The sequence below is a fragment of the Podarcis vaucheri genome (genome assembly GCF_965113315.1).
Source record: "Podarcis vaucheri genome assembly, chromosome: 14".
Classification (NCBI taxonomy): domain Eukaryota; kingdom Metazoa; phylum Chordata; class Lepidosauria; order Squamata; family Lacertidae; genus Podarcis; species Podarcis vaucheri.
This window is the reverse complement of record NC_138752.1, coordinates 53,492,828-53,506,547: the sequence shown is the minus strand read 5'-3', so window position 1 is coordinate 53,506,547 and position 13,720 is coordinate 53,492,828.

Below are 13,720 nucleotides of genomic sequence, written 5' to 3'. Positions count from 1 at the left end.
GCAGGGGGCAATGCATACCTCTGCTATACTCTGTCTCCCCGCAGATTCCCGGAAACAGCCACCCCCTCCGTTACAGAGAATCAAGGTGAGCAGGGAAGGCCCTGCTTAGTGAAGACATCTGTAGGAACAGCAGGAAGCCAGAAGAGTTTAAATAAGATGCAAAAGAGCGAACCTCTGCTCCTGAGCATCGAAGGTACCCATGCAGCGTTTAGAGAACCGGATTCAAAACTTCAGCACCCTTCCTGTTACGGCTGCTCCTCGTCTAAGGAGTGCCAGCCTTACCCGTGGGCAGAATGGGGCAGCTCTCTTGCAGGGGGTGGGGTGGGGAGGATAACAGCAGTCCCCCTCCTCTCCATCCCCATCTTTTTGAGCTGCAGTACTGGGAGAAGCTTGACCTGATGGATTCCTGCCTGCCGTGCTGCTGTGAAAGGCACAGAAATTCTGCCGATCTGCCATTGCTATGGGAGGAATTAAGCACCCTCTCCAGCGATCCCACGAGACCACGGCTTGCCAGAAACACAGCGGCGTGACTTTGCCAGGAGTGGCGGGGAACGGCACAAGAGCGTTATTAATGTACTGGCACAAATTCAATTACTGGACAATTACTCGGATTAATTACACACCCCTGCGCCAGGCTCACAAGATCTTGGCATCAGATTTGTCAGTGCGTTGATTACGAAAAGAGGAGACGGGAGGAAACGGGGAGGAAGATGGATTAGGGTGGGAGACTCAGAAGGTGTAGCACGAGGTTGGGGGAACCTGGGGAGAGGGCCCTCAAGAGGTTGCCGGACTCCAGGTCCCAGCAGCCAGTGGCCAAGGATGCTTGGGAGTTGTAGTTCAATAAACACACAAGACGTAACCGGCTGTACGTTTGAAAAAATAATAATATATACTATTCATTGTATTGAATTGTAGATTTCAACAGAAGTAGCTCATAAAGTTCAATGAAAAAATTAGAAGACCCAGTGGATCAGTTCATTCTCTAATCAGTTTATGCATAAGGTCCATATATGTGAAATATATGTCTATTCCACCTGTCTGTTCGTAGAGTCCAACAATCCACACGAAAGGTTGTTGCAGTTCCACAGAATCCTTTCACAGAGTCTAAGACGAGGATTTCCAGAGTATTAGCCTTGTTTCGCTGTCCTAGGCTTCATCAATAGTACAAAGTCATATATGATATCACAGAACAATGGATCTTATAGCATAGTAGTAGCTGCTGTAAACAGCAACTTTTACCAGCATGATGAAGTGTAACCAGAGGTTTGTTGTTGTTTTGCAGGAATTGTAGTTCAACATTATCCGAAGGCAAAGGGCAAGGGGGTTCCTACGTCTCCCCGTCCCAGGCTCAAGAGTTGACTGCAGTGGCTGCTGAATCTTATTGGACAGCCATCTGTCTTGCATTCTTCAGCTGAGATTCCTGCATTGCAGAGGGCTAGCCCCCTTGGGGGTCCCTTCCAACTCCATGATTCCCACACCCACAACATTATGGCGTCCTGAGTGACACTGGCATTGCAGAGACGCTCCCCTTGGGCTGGATTGGTGATTCCTGCAGAAGCAGAATCGCAGAATTTCCCGAGCTCGGAAGCAGCCTGGGAGTCCTCTAGGCCAGGGGTCAGCAAACGTTTTCAGCAGGGGGCCAGTCCACCATCCCTCAGACCTTGTGGGGGGCCGGAATATATTTTGGAGAAAAGTAAAAGAACGAATTCCTGTGCCCCACAAATAACCCAGAGATGCATTTTAAATAGAAGCACACATTCATGTAAAAATACGCTGATTTCTGGACCATCCATGGGCTGGATTTAGAAGGCAGTTGGGCCGGATCTGGCCCCCGGGCCTTAGTTTGCCTACCCATGATCTAGGGCAAACTAGATTCAGTACAGGAATGGTTTTGTTTTGCATCTATAGCAAAAATAGTGCTGAAATTCTTCTAGCAAGAGAGCCCCCGCCCCAGGTCTGCCCCAAGGCAGACTGTCAAATAACTCTTACCATTTTTTTTTTTGAGTTTCCTCTAATCTTCAGCCCCAATCTGCTTGGTTTCCACCCATTAACTGCTGCTGCTGTTGTTCCTCTTCCGTTTATTTTTAACTCGCTCTGTGTTAAAAATCCCAGAGGTGTTGGTTTCTGCTCCTGCCCTCTGGAGCAACAGAAAAGAAGTCTGCTCCATCTTCGAAGTCACAGCCCTTCAGATATTGGGAGAGGTATATAGATATATTCTGACATGATTGCTTTGGAGGGGCTGTTTTCTGTGCCGTTTTGGCTTATTTCTGTCAATGGAGGTGGGAGAGTTATCATTTGAGGGCTCCAACCGCAGCATCCTCTGCTGATTTAGCTCAGCGCAAAAAACAGACGTAGCTCAGCAAAGCCACAAGCAGAGAGAATGTCAGATTTAGACAGTGCAGCAGACCTGAATTCTTTCCCCTTCCAAATCTGTATTTGCAACCCTGAGACTTAGGAACTTCTGGGTTTTTATTATTATTATTATTATTAAATTGATTTTAAATTAAATTTGATTTTAGATTTTTAAACTGGAAAATTTAATTAGCAAAAAGAAAAAAGAAAAGAAAAAGCTGATGCTAATCTAGGCTGCATCAGCAGACGTCTTGTGTCTGGGTCAAGGGAAGTCATAGTCCCGCTCTGTTCTGCCTTGGTCAGACGACACCTGGAGTCCTGTGTCCAGTTCTGGGCGCCACAATTTAAGAAGGAAGTTGAGAAGCTGGAAGGTGGGCAGAGGAGGGCAACCAAGACGTTCAAATGTCTGGAAACCAACTCCTATGACGAATGGTTGAAGGAGCTGTGTGTGTTCAGCCAGGAGAAGAGGAGACTACAATAATTTGCTGAAATGGCGCAGTTGACAAATAGCCTGAGAGTCAATTCAAAACAAAAATTTATGGAAAAGTGGGATAGATATAAGATATATGTTCAAAAATACAGTAAAGTTTTGCTATCTATGCTAGCACTGATGTTGGAGAGAGACTGAGTTGAGAAATAAGACCAAAGGTACATATTGATATAGGAATGTATTAGATAAAATGTAAAGAAATATACAATAATAAGAGTACATTCATTTGTAAAAAAGGAATATACAACGGGATAGACAGGAAGTCCAAAGTGTTGGTACATATATGATCTTGGAATAGTTTTTTGTCCTTGTTCCCCTCCCCCCTTAGGTATATAAACTTTGTATACATGCTGGAAATCATATTATAATAAGCCTTGTGATGTGATAATGTTTACTGATGTAACATAAGAACGTTAATAAATAATAAACAACAAACAAACAAACAAACCAAAAAACAAATGTCTGGAAACCAAGCCTGATGAGGAACGGTCGAAGGAGCTGTGTGTGTTTAACCGGGAGAAGAGGAGACTGAGAGGAGATATGAGAGCCATCTTCACATATCCCAAAAAAACATGGAGCAAGTTTGTTTCAACCAGGAATGGAGATTCCAGACTTTCTGACAGTAAGGGTGTTCAACAGTGGAATGGATGACCTCAGGAGGTTGTGGACTCTTCTTCCTTGGAGGTTTCTAAGCAGAGGTCGGATGGCCATCTGCCAGGGCTGCTTAAATTGAGATTCCTGCATTGCAGCGGGGTTGGTCTAGATGACCGTTGGAGTCCCTTCTACCCGATCTGGTGGAACGCTCTGTCCCAAGAGACCAGGGCCCTGCGGGACTTGACATCTTTCCACAGGGACTGCAAGATGGAGCTGTTCCACCCGGCCTTTGGCCAAGGCACAGTCTGACCCCCTCCTTCGGTAATCCTCACAGAACTCTAGCCCAATGGTTGCCATTAATTTGATTTTGAATTGATTTGATTCTGAATTGATTTTAGACTGTACCGTATTTCAATTAATTGATGGTGATTTTATGTAAACTGTGTTACTTTTACTGTTGTTAGCTGCTCTGAGCCCGGCTTCAGCTGCGGAGGGTGGGGTAGCCTGGTAAATAAAATTATTATTATTATTATTATTATTATTATTATTATTATTATTATTATTAATAATTTTCTATTATTATTATTATTATTTTTCTATTATTATTATTATTAATAATTTTCTCAGGATATTGAATGTTTTCCTGAGCCCAAGCTTTTTGGAAATGGCAAAATGCATGCTTGCTTTTGAACAGGATTACAGTACAAGTTCTGCCATGTGAACAGAGCTGTGGCTTGGATCTCCCTGTGGGTTTCCATTAGCGCATTCACCCTGCTGTTGCCGTTTCTCGCCTCTCTGTTTCCCTGCCACGTTTGTTGCCACAACACAACTCCTCCAGGAAGCATCGTTCCTCCTGCGGGGGAAGAAAAGTATTATAGGATAATGTTAAAGCTTATTGGCTGCAACCCCTGAATCGAACACCCGCAAAAATAGAGCTGCAGTTGCTGTATGTTTATTACATCATTATCTCTCTCTGCCTCTTTCTCTCGCTCGGCACCCAGGGAGATGGAAATCTTGGTGTGCGCAGCGCAAAGCCTGGCCTGGCTTAGAGGCGACTCATAAGTCACCACTGTGCCGAGAGCAATAGAGCAACCCTATAGGATCCGGCCAACGTCCTGTTTAGTCCAGCATCCTGCTCTCAGATGCCTTTGGGAAACCAGCAAGCGAGGTCTGAGCAGCTGGAGGCGGCAAAAGAGGGAGATCCCCGGCCGCGCCACCCCGAGCCAGCCGATTGGCTGTCCAGGGGATGACGTGGCTGGGGATTCCCTCAATCGCGCAGAGGCTGAGAGCCAGCCACCGCGCATGTGGTAGGGGTGTGCAGCCCGCAACCACACCTCCTCTGAAGTGACTTTCCAACAGCTCCACGTACAAGCAGAAACACATCTACTCAAGCACTTGGGACCAATCCCCAGCACAACCATCCCTGGGCTTTCAAAACAAGAAGCCCCAGGATGCTCCTATTTAATCTCATAGGGCCGTCCGAGTTCCTGCGAGATATCACATGAGAACCCAAGACCCGGAGAGAGGAGAAGATGATTTCTGTTCCCTGCACATTCTCAGCCTCCATAAGACCAGACAGGAAGCATCTGTGCAGGTGACAGCTCAAATTTTAATTGGATACCCCCCAAACAACAACCCGGCTCTGCAGAAATATTCTCAAGCCCGGAACTGGGCACCATCTCTGAGGAAGCCTGTCTATTAGCAGAAGCAGCTGTCCTGATTACCAGCGAGACATCTGCGGGCCATCAGTTGCCTCAAACCGGCACTCATGTCTGGGGGGGGAATCACTGTGTCAAGTATGGCAGAGACTGAAGCCAGATCGTGTTCTGCGGAAATCAAGCGAGTGCTCCATCGAAAGAAGCCTTTGCAAGTGGAGCTGGCGAGGGCAGAATTGCACAATGATTGGCTTGGTGCGAATTGCATGATGAGTAAATCCGCTGGTGAGAGAAGAGCCATACAGAAGCTCAGGGTTTCAAGTCCTGGGTTCTCCAGGTGCAGCTGTCAGAAACCCTGGAGAGCTACTGCCAGCCAGTGTAGAGGTAATATAAGCTAGATGGGAACATAGGAAGAGCCTGTTAGATCAGGCCCTGGCCTATCTGGTCTATCATCCTGTTGCGTGTTCAGACCCAGAAACCTCCCCCCTAAATAAATTCACACATGACTCAAATTTTGGTTTTGGTTTTTGGCAGAATTTAGGCCACAACTTTATTGATTACAGAAAGTGACTGGTTGCATAGGCTCTGGTTCAACTAGCTCAATGCCATGCAGGTAGCGCTGACCCAGGGTTCCAGCATAGGTCAGCTAAGGGTGAACACCTGGATAAGCAGAAAGCGGGGAACAGGTTATCTCCGTCACCCAAATGCCCCCCTGGACTCAGGCACGGGCACAACCCTCTCTCAGGGGTTGACCAAACCACCGAGTCCCTGGATTCCTTTAACGGAATACCCTTCACATAGAGATGGCGAGAGCGTTCTCCCATCCCTATCACCTGAACCAGAGCCTATCCGCAACCTTACAAGTTGTGACGATTTGCTACGCGGCAGGTGAAACCCAAATGGCACCAGCCAATCAGCCAAGAGGGGGAAATTCCTGCCGTGCCCCTGTCCCAACGACAGACAACACACGACGGCATAACAAGGTCAAGCGCACAGCCCTAAATATAGGGAGAGGTGGGTGGGTGTTCCAAATGCACGTGCCGAAAGAGGAAGCTCTGGGTCACATGCATGGGTATAAATAGGTCCCTTGAACCATTTGGACTGCGTCCCATTGGCCAGATTGCACCCAGCTTCGAGGGACCTACCAATCGGGTGTTGTGGCTGACCAGTTGTACCCACCCACAACACAGGGTGTCGGTTTTCCAGGTCTCACTGCAATACGTGCCCTCTTTAAGGGAGGACCCAATTTCTCACAGCAGCCAACCCACTGTGATGGCCTGGGACTGGGGCTCGGACTTGGAACCAGGGGAGTCTTAGTCTGCACCAGATCCTTTGCCTCAGGCATCACCTGAACCAAGTCTGGGGCCTGATCCTGAAGAGTCCCAGTCTGCACAGGTTCCCCTGCAACAAACCCCAGCTGGGCCGAGTCAGGGGCCTGATCCTGCCCTGGCTCCAGATGCGGGGATGACCTCGTTGCCTCCAGCTGGGACATCACTTACAGCTGCTTCCCTACTGGTTGGGTCAGGGGAGGCTGAGGCGGCCTCTGGGTCTAGTAACCCACCAACGTCTCCCGAGCTGCAGAGACTGAGGTCTGAGAGAAGGAGAGACCTGAGTACTCGCCTTCGGGCGAGACAGGGAGGTGAGTCGCCAGGGGATCAGGACCAGCCACTACCCTGACAAAGATAAAAGGCTGTCAGATCCCGCCCCAGGTTGAGGGAGCAGCACTGCTGTTTGCTAGAACCTGCCCCTGACCTTGCCTGGTTTCCTGCCTTGGCCCTGTCGGACTGACTCCTAGTGGAACCTTTGGATTCTAGACCGGTCCTGGACCGCGTTTCATGGGTTACCCCCGGGCCCAGCACACCCACAAGCAGGGCCCAAGCATGAGAGTCCTCTCTTCTCCCTCTTCTCACTGCTACCACCACCGAGAAGGCCCTCTGCCTGGTTCTCTGTAATCTCACTTCCCGCAGGGAGAGAACCACCAGAAGGCCCTCAGAGCTGGACCTCAGTCTCTGGGCTGAACGATGGAGGTGGAGATGCTCCTTCAGGTCTACTGGGCCAAGGCCATTTAGGGCTTTCAAGGTCAGCACCAACACTTTGAATTGTGCTCAGAAACATATTGCTTGTTTTGTAGTGAACCAGTTTCTGTATATATAATATCTGCAAGCACAAGGGTGGAGGTGGGGGGTGGGAGGGAAAGGAGGGAAATGGTATTTTGAGAACTGGAAAACAACAGCACACTGTCAGACTCTTGCAATATTTGGAAATTAATTCTGTCCTGCAGCATTTTTGAGGCTGGCTGGTTCTGAGAATGCCGTCATTTGAGAGCTGCGTGATTCCTGAATCTTCACCGTGCTTCTGTGATGAACCCATCTGCAATATTTCCATCTGCCCTGGTGTTTCCGTTAAGCCACAAAGAGGCAGGTTTGTTATTTGGAAACATCATTCCCTGCTCCGATAAGTAACTGGTTAAACATCAGAAGAAGAAATCAACAGCTGGAGCCAACCTGACAGCAGAGAATTATCAAGCCTATCAGGAAGAAAGCAAATCCAGACTGTGGGTGTTTGCCTTCCAACACACACGATGCAATAAGCGGAATAAAGTCCATGACCCTGGCCAGGAACTCTGGTTGCCTTGTGCACTTTGATCTCTAGCACAAATTCCTCTGGTCAGGAACGGACTTCTCTGAACCTGCAAACTCATTCATAAACCAGGGCTGCCAAAACAGCGAAAGAAATTCAGATCCTCAAGCCCTACAAAGGAGGAAGGTTATTTGGAGAGGGCAGAAAGCACACCCAGGTGCCGTCGTGTTTGAAAGTTAATTCTGAGCTGCCCGGCATCAACCTCTGCAGCCATGAACCCCACTCATCTTCTGAACTTGCCCTCCAGTACAAATTCACCTGGGTGCTGACGAAACCAACCCCTGTAGCTCTCCTTGACATCTGGCAGCAAAAGAGGCTGTGGAAATCTGCAGCTGTTGCTCTGAGGTCAGCGAAGAACTGGATGTGGGCCACTGAATTGATCCCAACAAGCTTAATCCAAACGGAAAAAGGAGATCCGTGGCGGAGTATCTGCTTTTGCAGGAAGGAGGCCCTGGGGTTAGCTTCCAGCGCACCTTGGTTTTCAAACTGCATGAAACGCTACTGAAATGAGACGGGGAGAAGCCATTGCATCGTCTTCGGTCAAGAATTCCAGGCACGTGACGTGGTATCTCTCACCCCAGGGAGGGATAGATCCAGCCTGCAATCTTGGAGCTGAGTCTGCAAGCTGACCTGCAGGCTACCAACACCCAGCCTAATTTTTGCAAGCTGGTGTGTGTGTGACGTTTTCCTCCTTCCCCCCTGTGTTATGTCACATCTTGCCCAATGATGAGTAGAGCTCAAAAGATTGCCAAGATTTTGTGATGTTTCAGTCAGTCTAAATAAAGGTGTGGGGATGGGTATTTCTGGGGGGGAAACATGGCCTCGCCTTCCCCACTTTTCTACAGTAGCTTTTGCCCCAGCAGAATAAATGTCAAGAGAGGACGCCAACAAATTATTTATTGATCCTGTCCAATCCAAATAACTTTATTGTACTTTATTTATAGAAATATTTATACTGTATCCCACTGTTGTGTGTCACTGTGTGTGTTTGAGTGGTTTATAGTAGTTTTATATAAAACCATACAACAAAAACCAAATTAAAAAAAACAACCCATATATTAAAACCAGAAACTGACCAACTGCTGTGAAAATATGTGTTCTTAATTGCTGGCATAAACCCGGAGGAATAGAAAAGCTTTCAGCGGGTGTTTAAAAGTCGAAATGGAAAACACCTGCTGAATCTCCAGTGGCAGGGACCCCTGACCATTAGGTCCAGTCGTGGCCGACTCTGGGGTTGTGGCGCTCATCTCGCTTTAGTGGCCGAGGGAGCCAGCATACAGCTTCCGGGTCATGTGGCCAGCATGACTAAGCCGCTTCTGGCGAACCAGAGCAGCGCACGGAAACGCCATTTACCTTCCTGCCGGAGCGGTACCTATTTCTCTACAGTGGTACCTCGGGTTAAGTACTTAATTTGTTCCGGAGGCCCGTTCTTAACCTGAAACTGTTCTTAACCTGAAGCACCACTTTAGCTAATGGGGCCTCCTGCTTCTGGAGCACGATTTCTGTTCCCATCCTGAAGCAAAGTTCTTAACCTGAAGCACTATTTCTGGGTTAGTGGAGTCTGTAACCTGGAGCGTATGTAACCTGCAGCGTCTGTAACCCGAGGTACCACTGTACTTGCACTTTGACGTGCTTTCAAACTGCTAGGCTGGCAGGAGCAGGGACTGAGCAACGGGAGCTCACCCTGTCGCAGGGATTCTACTTGCTCCCAAATAGATTCCTTCCCCCTGGGAACTCTCTTCTTCCTCAAGATGGCCCAAGCAGCATTTCCTTCAGAGAGGAAGTCTCTCTCTCTCTCTCTCTCTCTCTCTCTCTCTCTCTCTCTCTCTCTCTGTGTGTGTGTGTGTGTTTGCTCTGGATTTGCATAGTAATTGTGCATCCTCTCTGCCACCTATGAATTTTTAAAATCTTGCCAATAATTGAGGAATTCCATGTAACACATTCATCGCTAGCGGGCAAATTACGTGGCAGAGTGGGAGGAATACATCTACAGCTAAGACGCACCCTCTGTTGCCATTAAACACGTTGACGGTTTATCTTCCCTGGACACAGCTAACTGGTGCCATGATCACTCACTTCCATCATGTCCCACCCAGGAGGAGACAGTATTAATCCACAGATTACCAAATATAAGAACATAAAAAGAGCTTGCTGGACTCAAGCCAATCACATATCCAATATATAACATAAAAACAAGATTCCAAAAATCTTCTGGACTTCTCCCCTTTGTGGGTCCTCTTGTTAATCATTTCCTCCTGCATCTTTTATAATAATCCAAATCTTCTACATCTCCATTATGTCCAAAAATTCACCATTAAACTACAAGTGTTATTCCAGTCCTGCTAACAGTTTTAACGATTTACAATGGTTTTTAAGATAAACTCTAATTTTTTCCTGATCCTTATTGAAACTTTGGTTTCTGATTCTTCCGGTCATTTTTGCCATTCTTCTCTGGTAGGGACTTTGTCTTCTTTCTATCTCTGGGCCAGTAACATCTGCGCAGTCATGGTCATGTACATAAATAGTCTTTTCTGCTCCCTTGGGATTTCAGCACCTAGAATTCCTAAAAGAAAAGCTTTGGGGTTTTTAGTGGCCAATCAGATGCACTGGCTCTCTGAGTGATGAATAGCTGTTAGGTTTGGAGAATTGGAAAATTGGGGAAGGGGAATTCTGGGAAAAGGAAAGGAAAGGAAATGGGGCGTTGTGACAGAGCACCCTATACTGCAACACTTGTTATTTTGTCATTGCAGCAGTTTTGCATCAGCCAAAACAGCACCTTTCCGGATATGTTCAAACTCAGCCTATTGGTGAGCAAGTGAGTAATGTTTGAGATTTGCAATCTAGACATGTCAAGAGACATCCTGGAGTGTGTTTGACTTGGATGTTTCCTCTCTGATTGAAGTGGATGTTAAACTTGTCAATGCAACATCAGCTGCCCCCTTGCACACCCGTTGCATCAGATATTCAGGAGCAGGAGGAACTGCTGGAAGAGGAACGCACAGAAACAATTTCCTTTCTTCACTTTTTAAATTTTTCGGGTCAAACCAAAGGGCTTTGATACGGTCCCTGCACAGGATCAGTCAGCAAAAATGTGCCACTGTTGGGGTAAAGAATTATCTAGAGATGTTATGGCTGTATCGAAAAGAGAGGAAAAAACGGTGTGGGGAGGATAGAATAAGAAAATTTACTTCTATACTTCTGAATAAGATGAAAGAAGGTTGTGAGTTTTGAGGTTATGACTCTATCTGCTGTGCAAACATCTGATACAGGGTTTTGCAAAGGGACGAGTGCCTGGGCATTAGAATCTAGATGAATTAATTGCTTTCACTGAGCATTATTAACACTCCAAGAAATATCACTCTTATTTGGGAAGGGAATATGTTGCCAGCATCCCTTCTGTTAGGGCTGAAAGGTTGCTGGCAACTCAGGTTTAGGTTCTGGGCTTTAGCAAACATGCCAGCCAGATCACCAATTCTTGGGTTCCTGTATCTGTGGGGGCAGAAGGAGGGATATGCTGAGTGTAATGATTTCTAGCAGGCCAGTAAGTTTTGATAAGAAGTAATTGACTCTCTGGCAAAAAGACACATCCAGAGCTTGGCTTCTCCCCTGCTCACAATTACCTTTGTTGGTCAGGCTGAAGTTTCGCTCCTCCCACAACAGGAAAGACACCAGTCTTTTGCCTTTCCTCTCTTGCCCTTCTGTTGCCTTCTGATTTTATCCAAAAGCCTAGATCGGGGACTGAGAGGCTGACTTCTCCCCTCCTCCTCACTCTTACTCAACCCAGACTCAGACCACTGCTTATCTGCTGATTGCCTAGCAACACTTTGATTGCCTTCCAACTCTTCCTCTCCTTGAGAGCTAATAGAGCCCTCTCCAAAAGCGGGGGTCAAACTGCCCTTTCTCGATTCTGACAGGCAGTTCTGCAGAGTCGGCCCCTAGTTCAATTTCGGAGTCTACCAATGTGGAACGGCTATTGCAGAAGAAAGTGCTGAGCAGAGCAAGGGCGGCAGTCAGCTCCTCCATGAATGGGAAGCCCTGGTGCCAAGATATTACTAACAAACAACACAAGCAACACGAAGACCAGTACAGTGGTACCTTGGGTTACATACTGTCAGGGCTGCTACCCAGTCCCAGCTCACATAGGACCGCGTTAGCCAGCGTTCACGTTAAAAGAGTCTTTATTGGGTTACAGGTTCCATTTCCAAACTGCAATGTGCAGCCCCACGTCTTCTATGTCAGACCGGCGAAGACCCGTCTGAGTCTCCGCCTCTAGCACACCAGCTTAATACCCTAGCCTTGCTCCACCTCCTGCGCCTTTCCTTCCGTCTCTGGGTCCTTCTGCCCCCCGTGGTCTCTTCTCTCCTACTCTCTTCTGACGTGGACCCCCCTGACCCTTCCGCCTCCTTGCGGCGGGCTTTGGGACCTGGCTCACTCTCCGGGCTGCTTACTGCGCCAGCTTCCGCTGCATTTGAACTTGGCGCGCGCGCCCAACTCTCTACCTTCCTCTTGATCGTTTCGTCGCTCCCCGAGGTGGGCGTGACTACTCCTGACTCATGCCCTCCCTCCTGCTGAAAGCCTCCGGAACCCGATGTCTGGTCCCCTTTCTCCCCGCTGCTCCCGGCTGGGCACGTGGGTCCCGATCTCCAACTGCTGCTCTCTGATCCCTCTCTGGGCCCTTCTTCCTGGGGTGTCCCCCTGCTTTCCCCCCTTGCTCTGACCGCTGGCGCTCCCTTCTGGGAATCCTCAGACTCACTGGACAGGCTCGGTGATCTCGGGTCGTCATCCCCACTCATCCTTCCTTCGTATTCCTCCCCCTCGCTCTCTGTCTCCTCCCTTCTCTGCGTCTCTGCTCCTGAACCCCTGACATCCATCCCCCCCTCGAAGCCCCCCTTCCCCCCTCCCCGCTTTCAGGTGTGGGTGCTGGGTGCTCCATCATCACGGGAGTGAATGCCGGATACAGTTCGCTCCCCGTCGCTGGCCGCCAACTGAAGACCTCCGAGTCTTCCTCCTCGCGTTCGTCAACGTTGATCTGCTCCGCCTCCATTTCAGTGCCACCGTGCTCGAACCCAAGATCCTCCCCGAACACGTCCATGTCAGTCTCTGCGTCGGTCGCTCGACCTGGCATCTCCAGCCACCTCCGGCGCCACTGCTCCTCTGGTCGATTGTCCCACCAATACGAGGAGTCTGACGCCGAACCCTCCGGTGACCCCTCTGGGGAACGGGTGCCCGGTGCGGGCTCCCCGTCCGAGTCGAATCCATGGAACGTGCTGGAGGAAAGTGTGGGCGTGAACAACCAGTCGTCGAAGAAGCCTGCTGGCATGGGTCTGTGTGGGAAAAGGGCATGAAACTCATCCTTGAGCAGGGGTTCCTCCAAAGCGTAGTCTGGCACCCAGCTATTAGCACTGGCCCGGGTGCCCTCTCTGGCTAGGAGGTATTCTACTCCCTCTTCCCCCCATCTGGAGTCCAAAATCTCCGTGACTTCGTTGATGGGGTCCTGCTGTGGCAATCTCCCCGCCTCCCTCCGCTCCTGAGACGGACTCGGTGCTGTTCCTGGTTCCTGGAATCTGTGAGGTGCCTTGTAGGGAGTGAGCACCGACCTGTGGAACACCGGATGCATCCTGGAACCCTCCGGCAGCACCAGCCGGAAAGCTACTGGGTTGATCTGTGCTTCGACTTGGTATGGACCGAGTTGCTTGTGCCCCAACTTCTTCTTGGCTAACGATCTGGTCGGCACTGCGTGGGCTGCCAACCAGACCCAGTCTCCCACTCGGATCTCTTCGCCAACCCGCCTGTGCTTGTCAGCTTGCACCTTGTATGCGTGCTTCGCTAGTTCCAGCTGCCGTCGGAGTTGATCGTGGACCTCCTGCAACTCAGACGCGAAAGCGTCCGCCGTCTGCGGTTCCCCTTCCCCTACTCTCTCCAGTCCCGGGAAGGTTCTGGGATTCCTCCCATTGTTGGCGAAGAACGGCGTCACCCCTGTGGACACGTG